Below are 21,601 nucleotides of genomic sequence, written 5' to 3'. Positions count from 1 at the left end.
ATTTAGAAATGAAGGTATTAAAGACTGGAGGATAGCTCAGTCAGCAAAGGGCTTGCTGTGAAAGCACAAGGACATTCAGTACCCACATAAAACAGTCGAGTATGGGGGTGTGCACTTATAATCCCAGCACTGCACAGGCAGTCAGGAGGGCTCCTGGCCAGCCCATATCGCCTATTCTGTGAGCCCCAAGCCAATGAGATACCTGATACAAGCAGGGTGGCTGGCATCTAAAATAGAAAGACATCTGAGATAGATCTTTGGCCTCCATATCCATGCCAACTTACATTTGTGAACATGGCATGTACACACACACACACACACACACACACACACACACACACACAGGGGGGGGGAGATGAAAAAGACAAAAAAGAGGTATCCTGTAGACATTATGAGTATAGGAAACCTTGATAGACAGAAACAAAGTAGAATAGTGTGTGTACAATAAGCCCAGGGGCTGTTGAACCACACAGTCCTCTTGCCCATTGGAATATCCACAGCTTACCACCCTCACTGGGCTGGCAGATCATAACCTTTGGAGTGGCACCTACCTAGCCAGTGCTGTTTATAAGTTGTATTTTGAGGGTTATGCATAAATATTTTGGAAACTTTTTTAAAAAGACAGGTGATAGGCACTTTTCAAACAGGGCGTCTGGCTTCACCTTCATACTTTCTCTTGTTGTCTCTCCAGGACACAAATTCTAAATAAGCTTTATTTCTTTCCGTTTCCCTTTGGGGTTTAAAAAATTATATTAAAAACTCAAATTAACCTTTCCCTTCAGATCAAAGATAGGTGTGCCCAGTGGCTTGCTGTCTTAGTTAGGGTTTCTATTGCTCTGAAGAGACACCATGACCACAACAACTCTCCTTTTTTTTGGGGGGGGGGTTCGATACAGGGTTTCTCTGTGTAGCTTTGGAGCCTATCCTGGCACTAGCTCTGGAGAACAGGCTGGCCTCGAACTCACAGAGATCCGCCTGCCTCTGCCTCCTGAGTGCTGGGATTAAAGTCGTTCACCACCAACACCCAGCCCCACAACAACTCTTATACAGGAAAATGTTTAATTGAGGTGGTAGTCTACAGTTCGGAGGTTCAGTCCATTATCATGGTGGGAAGTATGACAGCATGCAGGCAGATGTGGTGCTGGCTACATCTTGCAGGCAACAGGAAGTGGACAGTGACACTGAGCAAAGCTTAAGCAAAAGAGACCTCAAAGCCCACCCCCACAGTGACAAACTACCCCAACAAGGCCACACCTACTCCAATGAAGCCACACCTCCTAATAATGCACTCCCTATGAGCTCCTGGGGGCCAATTATATTCAAACCACCACACTTTCTATACACATCTACAATACCCTCCTATGTAGCATTTGTCATTTCCATGCTTAGTTGTAAATGATCAGTGTAATTCCACTGAAAAAAGAGTTGGGTAGATATATGTAGTAAGTATTGTGTGTGTCTCACGGGTATGCTTTGACATATAGTCTATGCAGGTCAGTCATGGGGTCCAGTTGCTTCCCAAAGAAGTAATACTTCTGAAAAGTGAAATAAAAATGCACTTATCCACATCGTATGCAGCAAATGTGTAAGGAAGTGTATTGGTCAGGCTTCTCAAGTAGAACCTAGAGAATGAATCTCCATCACCCCCATATATTGGAACCTATAGAATGAGTCTCTACCCCATATATATATATATATATATATATATATATATATATATATATATATGGGAACTTACAGAATGAGTATTCACCACCCCCATATATATGATTTACAGGCTATGGTCCAACTAATCCAAGAATGGTGGGCTGTGAACAGAAAGTCTAAGCATTGATATGTTGCTCAGTACATAAAGCTGGATGTCTCGGTTGGTTTTTAGTAGACTCTGGAATTCCAAAGTAGGCTCTAATGCCAGTGAAGGAATGGGTTTTGCTAGGAAGGCAAGAATGAGCAGGCAAAGAGCAGAAGCTTCCTTCTCCCATGTCCTTATATAAACTTCTAGCAGAAGGTGTGGCCCAGATTAAAGGTGTGTCTTCCTGTGTCTTCCCTGTCTCAAGATCCAGATCAAAGGTATGTGTCTGCCTACCTCAGTCCACTAGAAATGGATTCACCCACTTGAAACCAAGCAAAAACAATCTCTCAGGTGTGCCTTCTGTTTCTGGATTGTAGTTCATTTCAGATGTAGTCAAGGTGACAACCAAGAATAGCCATCACAGGAAGTATATGGGACTAAAACAAGCAGATTTAAATCTCTGTAACATCTGAGAAAGGAATGTGAAAAGAGGGTGTCCATAGGGATGGGAAGGGACGGATGTATGGGATGGATCTTTAAATCACTGTGTCTGTCTCTTCCTTTTTTTTTTTTTCCTTGCTTCTTAGGGGTGCTGAAGATTTAGGATCTTATACATACTAAACACATGCTTTACCTAAAGTTTTATACATGCTAAGCACATGCTTTTCACTGACCTATACTCCTGACCACTTCTAGCAATGCTAAATACTACATATTAATTGTCAACATACACACCCACAAAGGCGTTCTCTAACGAACCTTGTACCTTTAAAAATATTATTAATTAAGCATCATTTCATTGACTTCTTTTCCCATTCATGTTGGTTCTACCCTAGGTCTCTGGGCTATCTTGCCTCCGGCTCCTGGCCTTCAGGGTAGGTCTCAAGCTGGGCCAGTCATTGTTCATTGTTTGGCCACTTCCACAGAGGTGCCTAGTCTAACTGCAACTTAATATATATACCATGGCTGGCTGATATCCATGGGATGCCCACCCTTTTTTGAAGAGAAATAGAGGAGGAAGAGTGGATGGGGGGAGGGGGAGGGACTTGGAAGAGAGGAGGGAGGGACAACTTTGGCTGGGATGTAAAAACAAAACAAAACAAGCCATTAAAGGGGCTGGGGAGATAGCTCAGTTGGTAAAGTGCTTGCCACACAAGCATGAGTCCTTGAGTTCAATGTCCAGCACACAAATGACCATATGAAAAGGCAGGCATGGGGATATGTACTGATAACCTGGCAGTATCAGAAGGCTGTCTTTGTTGCATGGTGAGTTATGCTGACTCTGATTGCCTTTTTTCTGGGAGTATCCTCCACATTTTTCTGCAATGGAAGATTTTTTTTTTTTTTGAGGGCAGTGTTTCAGACACAAGAGAAAAATCAAGCTATACATGGCTGGTAGACTACACCTGCAAGTCTATCATTCATGAGATAGAGATGGGAGGAATAGGAATTCAAGGTTTTCTTAGCTACATACATAGTGAGTTCAAGGACAGCCTGGGATGCCTGTGCCCTTTCTCAAAATAAGCAAACAAGAACCCAGGAAGGAGAAAAGAGAGGAGGAGATAGAGGAGGGGGAAAGCAAATAGGGTTTTATTTGGCCTTTTCTGGGTGCTGGCTCTGAAGCCTCTCTGTAGATATCATGTAGCCAGGACACTCACCAAGCTGTGGGGCACTTCTGCGGTCTGAAAAAAGGGGCAGGATCAGCAGCACTGGGCTGCTGAAGCCGTCAGTGTCAGGATGTCTGGGGTGTGGTACCAGCTGCAAGGAAAGCCCAAGTCTCCATCAGGAGCTGGCACCAGGCAAGGTCTGGGGACTGGTCAGAATGCTTGCTTCCTTGCTTGGCAATGCGATATTTGTTTGATGTGGCTTTTCTCAGCATTCCCTACCTTGCCATATGCAGTGAACATGATCTTTCTTCTCACCCAGGACTGCTGATGTCCTGAGCCACAAACTCCCCACTGCCCGACCTAGGCTGGGGCACAGCCTCTCAGGAAAAAAAACAGGAAATAACATATGCACTTTCCACATTTGGCTCTGTTTTACATTTCTCAGTACTTCCATGTGTCTTGAATAACACGATAACTTTCCTTTGTAGGAAAATACCTACATGAATTAAGCTACCTTATGCTGGGTAACATTTTATTTTAGTAAACTAAATTTTGTGTTCTCCACTGTTTTAAGGCCTGTCACAGATTCTCGTTAATTATTGCCAGAGACCATGCTGGGAAATATGTGGATGGCTGGACTAGGCATCATGATGTCCTCCACGTTTTAGAGTGATGCTGGGTGCCCAGCCTCAGGGAACGCTATGGCTTGTGGATGAAAAGTAGAACTCTGTAGTCATGGTGTCATGCACACTGTCAGAAGGGACAGTGGGTACCCAGAAACTCTTAGTGGCAAGGCTGGAGACTGAGCAAAGTATCACAGATTGGGTTATCATTTAGCTGAGTCTTGAGAAGTAAGGATTTATACATTATTAGTTAGCTTTTTATTACTGTGTACAAAATACTTGGGCAGAGACAACTTATTGGAGAATGGACTTGTTTGGGCTCATGATTTTAGAGGGTTTGATCATGTTCCCTTGGCCCTGTATACTTGAGTAAAACATCACAATGGTGGGAGCCTGAGGAAGAGGAGAGCTGCGCACTTGGTAAATTGGAAGAAGAAAATCAAAGACATATAGGACAGGGCTAACATAAGCTAGAGCTCTGGGGACGTGCCCCCAGTCACCTATGTCCTCCAGTTAGTCCTCACCTCCTGCTTTTCACTACCCCCCAAATACCATCATATTATGAATCCCTTCCACATTGATTAAGTCAGAGCCATCCCAGTCTAGTTGTCTCCTGAACCTCCCTCTCAGACATAGCCAGAGGAAGGCTTCCCTAACTTCTTAGATGTTTCTCAATCCATTCAAATGATAATGAATACAAACCAATCAGAAGGTGTTCACCAGGGGATGGAGGTGATGAGTTTTATTATTATTTTGTGTGTATGTGCATGATGGGGACATATCCTATAGTGCATGTGAGGTCAGCAGGTAACTTGTGGAGTCAGTTCTCTCCTTCCCCTTTACAAGGGATCTGGGGATAGAACTCGAGTCTCTAGGCCTGGGCTGCAAGCACCTTTACAGGCTGAGCTGTCTTGCCAGTCCAGGTAGGACTATATTTTAAAGAGAGACTGAGGGAGGTTAGCAGGGTTACAGGATGTAGTGGATGCGAGATCAGAATGAAAATAAAGGTTTGACTCCAATTAGGGAAGACCACTTGTGTTGTGTTGTGTCTATAGTCTAGACCTTATGTTCTAAGTATCAGAGACGTTTGATCAGGCATGCTTACCTAAACCCAAGAAAGATTTTTAGGAAGGAAGACTGAAGCTCAGACTTCAGACACTGACTTTGACCAAAGCTGAAGTGTGAGGTGTGAGGTCTACAGTCACCCAGGCCATTCACCACTAAACACACCAAAGATGGACAGACACTGAGCTGGAAAAGGCAGAGGCCAAAGCTGGGAAATGGGGAGACAAGAATCCATTGGATAGACTACACCATCACCTGAAGCCCCACCATGGGGCCTCAGTATCTCCTGTAACACTCTTAACACTTTTAAGTTTCTATATGGTAGTAATGTCAGGCTTCTAGAACAGTTGCTCAAATATTCCAGAGGACTCCTGTGCCACATAGACTTGTACCATTTTGTCATCCTTGTTTCATCATTCACCACAGGAGTTGGAAGCAGGTTACAGGCATTAAATTCTTTGTCACTCGCTACATCTGTGTGGAACTTTGAAAAGCTGTCCTTTTCAAAAGTATTTTACTTACTTTATGTATATGAGTGTTCTGCCTGCATGTATATATGTGCACCACTTGGGTGCCTGGTAACCAAGAAGACCAGATTCCCTGCAACTGGCATTATGGACAATGGTGGGCCTCCATGTAGGTACTGGGAACCGAACCCATATCCTCTACAAGAGCAACAAGTGCTCTTAACCATGAACCATCTCTCCAGCCCTTGAAGGGCTGTCTTACATTCCTGTGGTCTTGTGAACTTAAGATTGTTGCCTTAAACTTGCAGTTTAAATCTATACCACATGGCCAGGGAGGAGGGGTGAGAGCCTGGGGATCAAACTCAGAGCTTTGCACCTGCTAAGTAAATACTTTACCACTAAGCTACATTCTAGGCCCAGCAATAAATACCAGGTTATTGTTTGGGGGTTTTGTTTTTTAATCAGTTTCCCCAAGAATAGCCTATGTCTGGTGGTTCCTGACTTAGGACAATTTGAATGTTTTGTTTGTTCGTCTTATTTTACATTGCCTCAAAATTATTCACGCTCAGTAGAAAACATATTTGAATTTTAAATTTTAACCCTGGAAGATGGAAGTAGAGCTGGATCATAGCTCATGGGTGTCCTAAGATGATAATCGTTTGTTAATGTTTGTTCTTTGGATGTATCTCTTATGGGCTGACTGGGGAGAAGAAGGTGGAGGAGAGAAGGAAGAGGGAAAGGAGAGATAGGTGGAGAACATCTATTAATAAAAATTATACTTTCTGCTCAAAATTGCTTCATCTTCATTTTGATGGATGTAGCATGAATAATAAAAACCCCTGAAGATCAGAGAAGCAAAGCAGCCAGCCACTAAAGAATTCTCATCTCTACCAATGAACAGACCAAAGGGGCGATCCTCCGAACCTCAGACTGCTCCCAACTGCACTGCTCCTCAGACTCCACTGCTCCTCCAATTGCATCTCTCTCCACCAAACCTTAGACTACACGACTCCTGTCTCCTCCTGCCTTACATTCCCCTCTGGTGCTGGGATTAAAGACGTGGGATCCCATGTGCTGAGATCACCTTTGTGTGAGCTCTATTTCTCTTTTAGACTGGATCAATTTGTTAGATCATAAGCAAAATATCACCACAGATATATCTGTACTTTGCAATGTTTTATTTCCTTATTTTCATCAGTTTCAAATGGGTAGAGATGGTTGTTACATTAATAACATGGAGTTTATTTAAACTATGTGTCTACAACTTTATTTTCAGATTTTCATTTACAACATTATTTCCATTTGTTGTAAACATGGTAGTAATTAAACAAGTTTCCTTCTTACCTTAAAATAGCTGTGAACCAGACTGTGTGGACCAGGATGTTTAGACCACGCTATGTGGACCAAGCTGTGTGGACCAGGCTATGTAAACCAGGCTTTGTGGACCAGGCTGTGAAAAGATTTAAGTTCAAGTAATTTATTAGGGGATGATCTGAGGAAACAAATAGCAAAGGGGACAGGAGGCAGGGGAAAGAAGCTATCATTGAAGAGATAAAGCGTGTATGTGGTGTGTGTGTGTGTGTGTGTGTGTGTGTGTGTGTGTGTGTGTGTGTGTGTCCTTGACTGTCTGACTGTCCCAGTTAGCATTTTGTGGAAGAGAGCTCTGAGATGTCAGTTCATAGAGGCAGCCAGTGAAAGCTTTGTATGCAGTCAGTCCCCAGCTGGAATTCAGTCTCATGGAGAACCTTTAAACAGTGTTGAATGTGTGTCTCACAGTTAACCCCCTGTTTTGCTGTTTAACTTCTTGCTACACAGTGTGGTGGTTGGATCATCTCAGGGAAAGTGGCATGGGAAAAATGCTTGCCTTGAGATAGTCTTTGGAAACTGGATAAAATTTGGCTAAACTAACCAAGCAAAGCTGCAGGGAAAGTGCTCTGATCAGAGTGCAAAGGTGGCTGTGGATGGGAAAGGCTGGGTTGGGTGGCTTCAGCTTCTGCCCCATCCTTTCCCCACCCTATACTCCCGTGGGCTTGTTCTTTGTTTATTTTTGACTTAGAGACAGTCTCATTTTAAGGCCCAGATGGGCCTTGAACTGACATCCTCCTGCTTCTGACTCAAGGAGGTATCTTTTTAAAGGCAAAAGTCTTAGGCTGAGGGAGTAACGCAGCACACAGTGCTTCCATAAGGCTCTGACTTCAAGCCTCGGCACTGACAAGAGGCAGGTCTGCAAAGAGATGCATGGAGTAAGATACTTAAAGGCTTCAGTGATTCAGCATTTGCTTAGCATGTTTAGAACTCTGGTTTCAATCCCCAGTACTTCCAATGAAACAAAACAAAATAAAACAAAAACAAACCAGACATCTATACAACTATGCAGAAAAAAAAACCAAAACAGAACTACATCCAGACTTTTAAAAGTTCACATCTGTAATCTCAGCCTATGGGAGGTAGAGGTAAGAAGATTGTGAATCAGGGCTAGCCTGAGCTAATACATGAGTTCTAGAACAGTGCAAGCTATAAGAGCCTGCCTCAAAAGGAAAAGTAAGATTACTTTTTAAGTATCACATGTGGTTTTTAAATGTAATCACATACATATAATTGTATGACAAAACTTTTCAGGAAATAGATAATAGATATCTTAAGGTTTGTAGGCCATATGGTCTTATTGCTACTATACCCAGAAGCAGCTGTAGATAATACAATAAAAGATCCATTGTTGTATGTCAATAAAACTTTATGTATGAATTCATGTGGGAGGTACATTTGGCCCACAATGAACTTTACAGACAGCTGATATAAGAAACTCATTATAATTGAATTAGCCAGGTGTGGTGGCACACACCTATTATCCTAGCCCTGAGAATCAAGGTCATTCTCAGTAATACAGTGAGTCTGAAGGCAGCTGGATTAGATGAGACCATGAAAAAGCAATATTGAAAATGGAAGGGATCACAGAACATGTCAATATCCCAAGGACAATAACAGTTGAACCTCACAGAACAAAAGGCAGCTCATGGGCAGGCACCCTTACCATTAACTTCCATTTTCTATGATTTACAGAGTTGAAAATGCACACTGTTGATTTTATCATTGGTGATCTCTGTCTTAGCAGATTTGCCCACTCCACCAAATCTAAACCAATCATGGTAGAGCCCTTTTGGCCACTGGGACATATGCACAGGGAGCCAGACACTTTGATTCCCTTGACATGCCCTTCAGCTGGGCTAGGTGAGGTTCAGCATCACCGTCTTATTCATCTCCTGCAGCAAACAAGCAAACGGGTCATTTTTGTGGTATCCTGAGTACTGCATTTTCTACATTTCTCTGCTCTGCTGTGTACTTGTGTGTGATTTTCCTGTTTTAAGTGGCCTCTGAGTATGTACGACACTGAAGTGCTGTCTAGCATTCCTCGGCTCAGGAAGGCTAAAATATGCCCTGTGGAGAAAGTATACATGCTGGATCTATTGGACATGAGATAGAGCACTGTTGATACTGAACCAGCAATGTGCTGAATTAGGTTATTTTAAATAGAAACACACATAAGGCAAGGCTAGGTATTGATCTATCAATAACAGGCTGTGACTAGAAACTGGCAGAAACATTACCTGCTGGTATTAACCAGAGAACATAATACCGTGAGCACAAGAATTGCTTATTGCTCAAAAGCAAAGGCAGAGATAACCCAGAAGGGCCTAAGATGGCACACCGGTCAAGTCACCCTGGAGAACAGTGCTAAGATGCCTTCTCATCTTAAGCTGCCTGTCTTTTTCCCTGACAGTGTTTCCTGGGATCGCTTCTCAAACAAGGCACTTATTTCAGAACATCTGGAAGACTGAACAACATAGTGACAATGACCGAGGAGCCTAGTGAGACCCGAGGGATGCAGGGACACGACTTCCTTGGGAAGTTTAGAAACTTGGATTTGATTCAGAACCCAAGGAGCCCTGGCTACCCAAGGAGGGACCAGGCCATTAAATTCTAAAATTTGCATTTCCAGCAGGGAAGTGGGATGCTGGGAAACAGCCAGTCTTAGTCTGTTTTCTCTTGCTAATAACATAATATCACAGTCTGAGTAAATTACAAAGAAAAGAGGTTTATTTTGGCGCGCAGTCCTGGTACATCTGGTAAAGACGTTCATGCTAGCAAAGTAGCAAAGGCAGGGCAGTATATAGCCAGACAGGGAGGCCGTGTATGTGTACGCGTGCGTGTGTGTGTGTGTGTGTGTGTGTGTGTGTGTGTGTGTGTGTGTGTGTGGTGGTGTGACTGGAAGCCAGGGCCTCACACCTGCTCTCCCACTGAGTTTACCCTTCAGTCCTTGCTTTGACTATATGCCCGCCAGTATTCAATCAAAGGTGATCTCATGAGCTTAGCCAATTTGATGACCTCCCAAAGCCCACATCTAAAGTTCACATCTTCCTAACATTACTTTCCCAAAGTAGGAATCAGTTTTCAATAACAAGAACCCTTGGGAGTTTGCTCAGCCTCTCCAAGCTATAGCAGAGTCATCCCTTTGGGGCAGGCTGGCTGGCTGGTGGTGCTGAGATGGATGGTGGCACTGCCCAGACAGACACTGATGAAGCTATTAAGGCATCCTTGTTCAAGGCCAAGTGGCTGTGCAGACCAGGAGGAAGACGAGAGAGACTGGGGCCTGAAAACTCAGCAGAGGTGCAGACAGATTGACATACAGGACGAAGGGAGGAAGAGCCAGCTCTCTCGGTGAGCCTTCAAGCCTGGCGTTGCTATTAGCTGAAGAGAGAGCGAGGACTTCAGGGGAACGGAATGTGGAGTGGAAAGTCGGCATCTGAAGCTAAATTTGAGAGGGAGAAACCAGAAATGAATGCTTTTGGCTACTTTCTGTAGACAGATATTCCTGAGTCTAGGAAAAGAGGTGGGAGAGCAGGAAGAAAACTCACAAATGTTGGGTGCTTTGTTTTGTCCTCTTTCTGTTTGAACCTGGAAAAAGAAACAGCAGCAGCCCAGAAATAATGTATAAATCTGACAGCAGCATGGGTTGACTTCTGTATGCTGCCTTTGTCTAACTTGATGAAGTACTGAAGCGGTAGAAAATAATAATTTTAGAAACAGGAGACAGGAGAAAAACATGTTTGTAGGGAAAGACTTCTAAGTAATGGAATAAGGCCTAACTGATAGTCTAGGGAGAAAGCTTTGTTTAAAATGAAATCTTCTAGCACTGTGGGGGAGTGCCAAACAAAGACAACATGCAGGTGTGATCTCCAAGGAGACAGGTAATTTGGGGTTTATATATAAAAGCACTTTGTAAGCCAAAATACTAAAAACCAACCAGTTTGATGTGTTAGGGATTTGCTTATCACCATGACAACATACCTGCTAAAAGCAGCTTAAGGACCCCAGGGCTTATTTCAGCTTACACTTTGAGGGTCCAGTCCTTCATTTGGGGAAGGCATGAAGGCTGGATCGTGAGATAGAGAGTCACTTTCCATCTGTAGTCAAGAAGCAAAAAGAGATAAACATGGGTGCTCAGCTCACTTTCTCCTCTTTATTCAGCCTGGGACCCCAGCCACCCACATTCAGGGTGTGTCTTCTTTCCTTTGTTAAACCTCTCTGGAACTATCCTCAGAGACACACCCATGATGTGGTTCTAAGTCGCATCAAGTTGACAATCAAGATTAGCCACTATAACTATTGTGTCTAGAGCAACAGCGCATTAACTCTGAATTATCCAGACCCCTCCCCACATCATTTCAGTGAAGACCATGAGAGGGTTGGTTTGGCCTGGTAGAAACTCTCCTTCCTGCAGAAGAGGAAGAGGCTGAACACGCACCAACTTACGATCTCTTCTTTTCCTTGGCTTGGGATTACCACAGATGCCCAAGAGAAGGCCTTGTTTAATCATTATAATCAGACCATGTTATCCACTTTATTATCTGTGGTAAATTGAAGCTAGGAGGAGCTGATTGTGGAAAGCTATGACCATTATCCTAGAGCCAAGGCAGTGAATATGGCAACATGGTTGCAGACACAAAGGTAGAAGGGTTTTTCAAGGCTACTTGAATGTGTTTTGACTTCCAAGATAAGAATGCTTGGAGAGCACAGCAGCTAGTTTAGAATGCACTGGGGAGTAATCCAAGATGGTGGGCCGACAGTGAAGAGGCTATAGAAAGAGCCATATACAAAGAAAAGAGCCCAGCAGCCAGGATGCTCTTAAAGTACCCATCAGAAAGAAACTTTGGCTCTCAAATCCATGTTGCCTGCTTTCTCCAAGTGTTACAGACAAATAACCTGGACCACTCAGGACTGAACCCTATGCTTGGGCAAACCAAGATTGATAAACTCTGAGGAGGAATGGAAGCAGTAGGGAAAGGTGGGCCTTTTCTGCTGTGAGCCCTGAGGTAATTTTGCCCACCACCCCTCTGTTCCCTGAGACCTAGGCTCTGCACACTGTTCCTCTCTCACCACTCTCCTCTCCATGAAGGAACAAGTCTGCAGGACAGAAGGGTTGAGCCGCTCTTGAGTTCATATTCCCTCCAAGTCTTGATCATGTTCCATAACCCCAGTGTTCTGGAATCTCTCTGCCTGCAAGACATGAACAAGAGGATAGAAATGGGGCTGACTATGAAAAGGAAAACACTGCACTTCAAAGAGAGTCAGAGAGCTCAACAGATACCCTGGTAGTTGCCACCTGTGCCAAACTGAGTAGTATGTAATGCAATTCATGTATTACCCTAAACCTGTATACTTGCATCTCTCAGTAACTGACATGAATGCCATTGGCCAACCAAGAAACATGCTAAAAATTTGAGGCACTGTCACTGACACTAAGCCGCCTGTTTGGTGATGGCAGCAGATAGCACTGAAAGTGTTGTGTGGGCTCCCATGGTTCTGGTAGACACAGAATATTTTGTAGGCCTATTTCTTTATGCATCTCCTTTGCTAATTTCCAGATTCTGACTGCAGGACAGTGTGGCCACATTGTCTTGAGTGCATTAACTGATGATGGGAAGACATAGCCTACAAGTGGGCACCATCATTCCCTGTGCTTGGGTCCTAGATTATATGATAATGGAAAGGAGTTTAGGAATAGGTATGCACGCATCCTTCTCTCTGCTTTTGACTGTGGATCTGATTGGCTACATCAAGGTCCTGCTGCCTTGATTTCTCTGCAGCCATGGATTCTAACTTGGAATCATGAAGTAAAATAAACCCCTTAACCCATAGGTTGCTTATTTTATCACAGCAACAGAAACAGAACTAAGGCGTGGGGGATGCATTAAAATACCCTTAAAGGATGCCTAAACACATACATAGAACCCCATGTATGCACCAGAGTTCCATATATGCATCAGCTGTTCTTCCATCTTAACTAAGCACTCAGCACACACCATGGCCACAGATTCTGCAATTTGAGGTGTGACTGTAAAATTACCACATTTCCCCCTTCTTTCCAATTAGAAAAATGTATTGATTTTTTTGTTTAATTTAATAAGCTGCCAATCTTTACTTTTCACTTATAAGCAACACTTCGTGGTTTCTCTTTGTTCTATCCCAGTTGCCAGCATCACTTACCCTTTGAGACCATTAAGTACAATAAGAACTACTTGAATACACTCGCTGGTCTCACAACCAAGGCAGCTACAGAATGACAGGTGGATGGGTGGTATACACAGGGACACTGGATGCTGCAAGTCCCAGGTAGGAAGATACAAGTATCTATTGTGCTTTTCAGAATGCTGCACAGTGTGACATTTATAGACAGTTTATTTCTGGAATTTTCCATTCAATATTTCAAAACAGAGTTGACCTTGAGTAACTGAAACCATAGATGAGGGGAGAATATAGTCCTATTTCTGTGCTAATTTGTGTGTTGTGTACATGCATGTATATATGTATGTGTGTGTTGATGCACAAGGGTGTTCCATGAATGTGAAGTTTAAGGTTATGGCTGAATTCCTCCCTCAGTCATGTTCCACTTTGTGTGTAGAGGCTGAGTCTCTCACTTGAGCTCAGAGCTCACTTATTCATCCAGTCTAGTTGGCTTATTCCTGGTATTCCCTGTCTGCACCTCCCAGTTCTCCTGGAATTACAAATGGACCATCACACCCACCTTGCATTTCTATGGGGGCCAGAGATCTAAGCGCAGATTCTTACACTTGGACAGCAAGCATTTTACCCACAGACCCACCTCTCCAACCTCCATGGTATTGCTTTCTTTTTTTGATGTATATGGACATTTTGCCTTTGTACCACATGTGTGTAGTACCCACAGAAGATCAGATCCCCTGGAACTAGAGTTATGAGTGGCTGTGAGCTGTCATGTGGGTGACAGAAATCAAACCCAGGTCTTCTGGAAGAGCAGCCAGTGTTTGTAACCTCTGAGTCATCTCCCCAGCCCCTACAGTATTACTTTCAATAAGCAGATAGGATTCCCATTATCTTCTTGTCTAACCTCTAAGAAAATGAACTGCACAAAGCCTAAGATAACAGACTAAACATATGAATTCCTTAAGGTAAGCCTAATGGGGCTGGAGTGATGGCTCAGACGTTAAGAGCCCTGACTGCTTTTCCAGAGGTCCTGAGTTCAAGTCCCAGCAACCACATGGTGGCTCACAACCATCTGTAAAGAGATCTGGTGCCCTCTTCTGCCTTCCAGGCAGACATGCAGGCAGAACATGGTATACAAAATAAATAAATAAATAAATAAATAAATAAATAAATAAATAAATAAAAGCCTAATGGCACCATTTAACTTGGTTAAGGTAATAAGGTAATAGCCAGAAGCAGTTGTGTCCAACTGGTGACAAATAAATGATTTGTGGATGAAGCATAGTCTCAGTCTTCAGAGCTAATTTCCTACATTTGCTATAGTTTATTACTTCAGTGTATGAAGAACCAAATTATAAAACCTCTTCAAAGACTTAGTGGCCTAGACTTGGTGAGTGAAGTGCAATGGTGCAATGGATTTGGCTCTGCCTGCTCACCAGAACTGATTATTAAATTTTTGTGTCTTTTGCCAATCTGTTGAAGTCATTTTGGAAGGTTAGAGTCAGCTATGGTAGCAGTATTTATACCACAAAACAAGCAAATATCAAAATTTAGGGCTTTGAGTCCCCAGCAAGCCAGTTATTAAACATTTTTCAGCACTTTGCCGATTTAAAGGGGAGAATAAATGTCTTAATGATAAATTTCTAGTTGTGTTAAGTCCTCAATACACACAGTATAAGCAGAAGAAAGCGGGGGGAGTGTGTGGGTTGGTGACAGTTTATTTTGACAGACCCTGGATCCAATCAACAAGGAGGAAGAGGGAAAGGGGGAGGCAACAATCTTGACTTTTTGTTGCTCTGACAAAATTAAATTTTTGATTTTTTTTTTAAAGAGAGAAGCCCATTTCCCTTTAGGCCCATGGCAATACAAAAGAACATCATCGAGATAGGCTGCTTGCCTCTTAGTGGCAGGGAAGCAGAGAGAGAGAGAGAGAGAGAGAGAGAGAGAGAGAGAGAGAGAGAGAGAGAGAGAGAGAGAGCAAGGGAGAGAGAGATGAGCTACAGATAAGTTCTACCTCCAGCTAGGCCCCACCTCTTGATATCCCATTCAGCTATGAATTTCATTAATGAGGTTAGTGTCTTCATGATCCATTCACCTTTCAATAGCACTACAAGCTGAATAACACAACTTCAAACTATGGGCATTTTGTCTGGGAAGATGTTTATATTCAGACCCAACACAATTCAGTTCATGGTATTCAAGACCCCATGCACTCCCAGGTATGTGGGATGTGGCAATGATATGCCTCTTTCCTTACTTCTGAGGGGTAGTTGTCATATTTTAGCCCAGGACATTTTTTGTGTGTGTGTGACTGGATATAGTCATGTAGCCTAGGCTGACCTTGGACTCTGGTTCCCCTAGCTTCAGTCTCCCAAGTGCTGGGAATACATGTGTGCATCACCATGCCCAGTAATGCAGGCCATTTTCAGGTAGCCGTTGAACTTGGTATGTTCATTACTTTTCACAAATAACAAAGCTGCTAGTAAATAAGATAAAAATATTAAAGAATAAAGAGTACTTTGTTCTTAAATTTATTCTCTTTAAATTTTAAATTAAGTGAATTTCGGTGTAGAAAAATCCTCTCAACTTTCTATACTTCATGTGCTACACAAGAACCAGTTTGGTATGGGTCGTAGACCTATGCATGGAAGTAAAACATAAGAAAGTTGGGGATGCAGTTCAGTGACTGAACATTTAACCAGCAGGCATTAGGCCCTGGGTTCAATATCCAGCACTACAAAAAAAATAGAATAAAATATATTATTCAATAGCTTAACATTTGACATTAGAAAAGAGAAAATGATGCAAGAGCCCAATAAAACTGAAGAGCAATTTTTTAAAAGATTTTATTTATTTATCATGTATACAGTCTTCTGCCTGCATGCAGGCAGAGGGCACCAGATCTCATTCAAGGTGGTTGTGAGCCACCATGTGGTTGCTGCGAATTGAACTCAGGGCCTCTGGAAGAACAGTCAGTGCTCTTAACCGCTGAGCCATCTCTCCAGCCCATGAAGAGCAATTTTAAGCATGTTAACTGTATTGTATACGAAAATTAGCCAAATAATTAAGACGACCTGATGGGGTTTGCTCTAGAAATGTTTTCCTTTGAAAATGATTGTTATTGGGATCATTCCAGTGAAACTATTTGTGTTTGTTAAATGTGGAGTTGAAACTTCCTTAGGGGTCACAAAAAACAGATTTAAAAAAAATAGGGAAAAACATCTTCCAGTAGTCCACAACTTCGTCCTATGATCTAATTCTGAACCAAGAGAGAGCAGGGTGGTGGAAGAGAGGTAGAGAAAGGGGAGGGGAAGAGGAGGAGGAAAATGAGAACGAATGAATACAGGTTTCCTTACATTTGCAGTGATGTCAAAGAGCAGGCACCTACCAGGTCTCTAATTTGTTTCCCTTTCCTGGGAAATCTTCATCAAAGGTGTCATTACCATATGCTATTTTTGTCAAGGGGCCTTTTTCTTCCCCAGAGCCTTCATTAGTTTATTCCAACATCTTTGAATTAAAGACCTGACTAGAGGATAACATCCTCAAACTCGTCCTGTTTCTGCCATTGTCGCCTCTATCCTTCTGTAGCTTTTCTGGTCAAAGACTATGAGCTATCAGACTGCTCAAGACTCAGGCGCACACCCCTGCCCCATATCATCTAGTGGCCTCTTATGTCCGGTCATGCTACTTTCTCCCCATGCACCAGATATCTGCTTCCCACAAGCTGAACTGTTATGTGTACCAAGTCCAGCTTCATGGCATAGGTACCTACTGTGTGCCTCTCCAGTTCCTGAGCAGAAGAGCCTACTCATCTGAGAGCAGCTGGTTTGTTCCTAGCCTGAGTCAGTGTCCATCCAGACATAGCACAGGGGCGGTGGTAGGCAGATTCGCTCAAGTGGCACATCAAATACAAGATGCAATCTGCAGTCTCCTCTGGGTGTGCCCTGGTGTGAGGGTGGTCACACACAGCACAAAAGTGAGGGAAGTCAGCATGAGCTCTGGTGAACTGGAGAAGTGTGTCCTGTCTAAAACACTAAGAGCTGTGGACACACTGGAATGATGACAGTAAGTCAGAGATGTTCTACGCCAACATTGCTAAAACGGGATACAATGTAAGATTGCTACTATGCTATACATAGGTGTCGCCCCAAGGTCTGTGTCTTTAAAAATATATCCTTTCCTGGGTCAGTGAGATGGCTCAGCAGGTGAAGTGCTTGTTGCCAAACCTGATGGCCTGAGTTGGATCCTTAGGATCCACACAGTGAAAGGAGAGAGCCAACTCCTGCCAGCTGTGTGTTTGTGTCCGCTATGTATGTGCACCATGTGTGTGAAGAAGCCCATGGAGGTCAGAAGAGGGGGTCAGATCCCCCAGGAACCTGAGTTGAAGGTGGATGTAAGCCACCATGTAGTTGCTGAACCAAACCCAGGTCCTCTCCAAGAGCTGTAAGCCCTCTTAAGCACTGAGCTGCCTCTCCAGCACTTGTTTCTCTTGTAAATGAAAAGTTTTCATGATCGCAAAACATATAAGAGCTGGGTGTGAGGATATACACTTGTAATCTCATTGTGCAAGACTGAAGAATTGAGAGTTCAAGGCCAACCAGGGCTACACTGGGAGAGCCTGTCTCAAAACAAAACAGAAGACATAACTGTTTAAAAAAGACTGCTGGGTGGTGGTGATACACACCTTTAATCCCAGTACTCCAGAGGCAGAGGCAGGCCAGTCTCTGAGTTTGAGGCCAGCCTGTTCTATATAGAGAGTTCCAGGACAGAGAAACCCTGTCTCAAAAAAAAAAAAAAAAAAAAAAAAAAAGGTTTAACTGCTGAGTGAAAGACAAGACACTGAAAACTGTTTTTGAATCCACATAACTCGAATTGTTGAGCCAGAATCTGGAATAACATTTTCCTGTCCAACTCAAAAAATCCCTGGCAATACAAAAGCAGTTATGGAAATGCTCAGAGCTGGTTCCTGGACACAGACAGGAGCTCCCATGCTCTCAAAGAAGACAAAAGCCAGGGGGAGAAAGGCTGGACTACAGCCAGGCAGGGGGTGCAGCACCTTGGTCAGGTTCAGTCTTACCCTGACTGGTCCCCTGGGGTGAGTCTTTTTGGCAGTAAAATAATTATAATAATGAGATCTTGTTTACTAAGGTAAACCCACTTACTATGCTTCACTAGGCTACTAAAAGAAAAATGGAGTGAGTAGAAAAAAATTGCGTATGATTAGATTGGAGGCAGGAACTCGGGCTTGCAAAGCTTTGTCTTCTTCCTTCCTTCCTTCCTTCCTTCCTTCCTTCCTTCCTTCCTTCCTTTTGTCTTCTTTTAGATTTATTTATCTTATCTTATATGTAGGAGTGTTTTGCTCTCATATATGTCTGATGTCTGTATCATGTGTGTCCTGGAGCTAGAGTTAGAGACGGTTGTGAACTGCCATTTGGGTGTTGGGAATGGAAACCAGGTCCTCTGCAAGAATAAGTGCTTTTAACCATCTCTCGGCCATCTCTCCAGCCCCTGAACTTTGTGTTTTAGACCTCACTGTGAGCGATAGATTCCCAACTGTTGCATCTGCTATTTCTAGGTGGGCTTTGCACTTGTGACCTAAAGCAAATAAATAGCAGAGGAGCAAGGATTAGGGTGAGGTTGAGCAAAGCATACAAAATTTCAGTCAGATGGGAGAAACAAATCTGGAAGCTCTGTTGTACAACATGTTGATGATGACTGTAATTAATAATAATGTATATTTGCTGGGAGTGGTGGTGCACACCCTTAATCCCAGCACTCTGGAGGTGGAGGTAGATGGGTCTTTGTGAGTTCAAGGCCAGCCCGGTCTGTGTCACAGGGCTACATAGTGCGATCCTGTCTCAGGGAATAAAGATTGAACTTTGCTGAGACTTTTAAGTGCTGTCCTAAATAAACAAGCACAGGCTGAGACATGCCGGTTAGCATGAGTTAGCTACTCAGAGTGTTCACAGATTTCAAAAAGCATTATATTGTATACCATAAATATGTCCTTTTTAAAAAAAAATAGAGAGTATGCAGTTTGTCTAAGTTAAGAGGAAGGAAAAAATAGAGGCTGGGAGGGAAAAGCCTGCCTCTCAATAGCTCATATGCTACCCAACCTCATTTCTGTCAGCAACAGACCAAACGTAAGGCTGTGGTCCCCTGGGTTATGTCACGTGTGATTCAGTAGTCATCTTAGTTTGTGTTTGGACCATGTGCCATGTTCACACAGAATATATCCCATATTGTCCTTAAACAATCCATGACTGCAGGCTCCATCCCTTCAGCCTTTCCCAGATCTCTCCACCCCCCACCCCCAGGAAGGTAGCACAAAACATGGAAGCAGCTCCATCAACCAGCCAGCCATACAGAAACCTCTGCCTTTGTCTCTGCATTTGGCTCCACAGAGGCTGGCCTGTGACCATGTCCCAGCAGGAGTGGTAGCCTCAGTGATGCCCAGGTGGCTTCTAGGACTTGGAACATTCTTGCTCAGCAGGCTGCCAGGACAGCTGGCACCCAGCCAGAGGACATGGGTATCATTTTACACTTTGAAGAGCATATCTTCAGTACCTCAGAAGTCACTCTTGGGACCACCTGGAAAGCCACAGAGGTCAATTGCAGAGGGCCAGCCCAGGGTCTCTGGGATACTGAGGAGCACCTGCTTCCTGCCTTTGTCCTTTATCTCTGACTGTGGCTCCATTTACATCCTTTCAGTGATTGATAGAAAGGCCTGGCTACTCAACTGCAGCAGTGCCTTTTTGCTGGTTTGGGTAGTGTCTGGAAAGAGAGAACACTGGACAGACGGGTCTCATTTTTCAAGAATCTGATGACTTACCCTTCAGAGAAACCAGGCAAGGATATCGGCCTGGAGGAACCTTATTGTGGCTCAAGCTACGGTACAGTTTTGTTTTGTTGTCCAGCTGTAACTGAGTGGTTTGGGGATCCCACTGCTGGATGATATCTTTGGGAAGGATGGGGAGCTGAAAGGAGGGGAAACGTGACTACAGTCACCTCCATGTTGTGCTATGGGTGTTTTCAATACCTATGCCAAGGTGTTGAAAAATTATGGGTTGGGAAGAAAACCATTGCATTGAATGGTCATGAACTAAAACTTCCTGTCACTGAAAACCTTATACATGTCTATGCACACACATGCACAGCCCAATCTGGATCTAGTGTGGTAATGTTCCCATCTCCCATTATGTGACATGTACCTGCTATGGCACTTGTCAAGGTGTTCTTATCTTGGAGAAGCCATTACAAATAAGAAAAGACATCGCCTTCATCCTTTAAAGAAATACAACAATCTGCTGGCCCCACAGAATCTAACTGGATATTTAATGAGGACTGCCAGAGTTACAGGGTATCCACCGCTAATTAAATCAGCTGCAGACTTCAGGGATTCTGAGGACTCCATTGCCAAAAGCAAAATTCCTTGTGTGCTTTAGCTCATCAGCAAAGGTTTGTATATGGAAAACCCTGGAGCCGAACAAAGAAACTGTTCTGGATGAGAAATGAAGTCTTGGCTCTCTCTTAGCAATTCCTGAATTGCCAGGCTATGCGGGATCTCCTGCCAGGAGAACGTCCAGAAGAAAAAAAGATGACAAGCCTCAGGTTTGTTTAAAGTGTACACTTTGTTAACGTGTCTGTGTTTCTGGGTCTAAACAGTTAATCGTCTGCTGCCCAAGGTTCCCATCCTGCTCCAGTTCTGAACACAGAGCTGTGTTTTCACTCTGGAGTGACGCCAGTCTATGGACGTTGCTAATAAGGATGGACTTCAAAAACCTTGGAGCTAGACTCCCACTTTGATGCTGAGCTGGGAACCTGAACCTCTAGAGTCAGGGGGATTGCCATGAAGCTTGCCACCTCTCCAGAAGGATTTTGGAACTTTGGCCTTCATCCCAGCAGGGTCACAAATGGAACAGAATGCGGGAGAGACTTAAAGTGACCAAGACATGGAGCAACACCTCAACTAGAGGAGGTTTTGGAAGGAAGGCTGGGTATGTGAGAGACTGTTTTTCCTAGATGAGATTCCACACGTGAGTCCAACCAAACAGCTCACTGTGGGTGTGAGCTGAGAGGCAGTTTGGGACCAAAGGAGTCTGTCTCAGCAAAGGTTCTTGCTTTCACATTGTGCATTGCTCTGTGGTAGATTTTGCTTTCCCCCTTGTTAGTCCATCACTAACACCGTCCTCAACATTCAGTGTCTGTTGCTGGCTCTGTCACCAGCCTTTGATACCTCCCCACCTCATGCTTGCAGCCCAACCACTTTTAATATTTCTTAATGATTCAAGTGAGGTTTTCACTTCTTACTTCCTGTATTCATGTCTGTAATGTGCCCTGGCCTGTGCATGTTATAGCAAGTAGGGATGCTGGTATATGGTTGAGAGGGAGGGGGTGGGGGAGACTGAGAAAGGGGGAGAGGGAGAGAGAGAGAGAGAGAGAGAGAGAGAGAGAGAGAGAGAGAGAGAGAGAGAGAGAGAGACTGGGGGAAAGGGGGGAGCACTTTGTGTGCTTTCTGTTTAAACC

The 21,601-nt window shown here is 43.7% G+C and overlaps 1 protein-coding gene across 3 annotated transcripts in view; it reads left to right on the top strand.

Moving 5' to 3' along the window:
- The window catches only part of Rin2 (Ras and Rab interactor 2), a 208,223-nt gene that overhangs the window by 88,224 nt on the left and 98,398 nt on the right, over positions 1–21,601 (top strand). The window contains exon 1 of one of the 3 annotated variants that reach the window (XM_027421602.2): positions 20,857–21,072. The exons of the other annotated variants lie outside the window; for them this stretch is intronic. The gene's annotated coding sequence lies outside the window, so the exon portion shown is untranslated. Of the gene's footprint in view, positions 1–20,856; positions 21,073–21,601 lie in introns of those variants that run through there. 3 annotated transcript variants of the gene reach the window in all.

The sequence above is a fragment of the Cricetulus griseus genome, chromosome 6 (genome assembly GCF_003668045.3).
Source record: "Cricetulus griseus strain 17A/GY chromosome 6, alternate assembly CriGri-PICRH-1.0, whole genome shotgun sequence".
NCBI classification, from domain to species: domain Eukaryota; kingdom Metazoa; phylum Chordata; class Mammalia; order Rodentia; family Cricetidae; genus Cricetulus; species Cricetulus griseus.
This window is presented reverse-complemented; position numbering and strand designations above follow the sequence as displayed.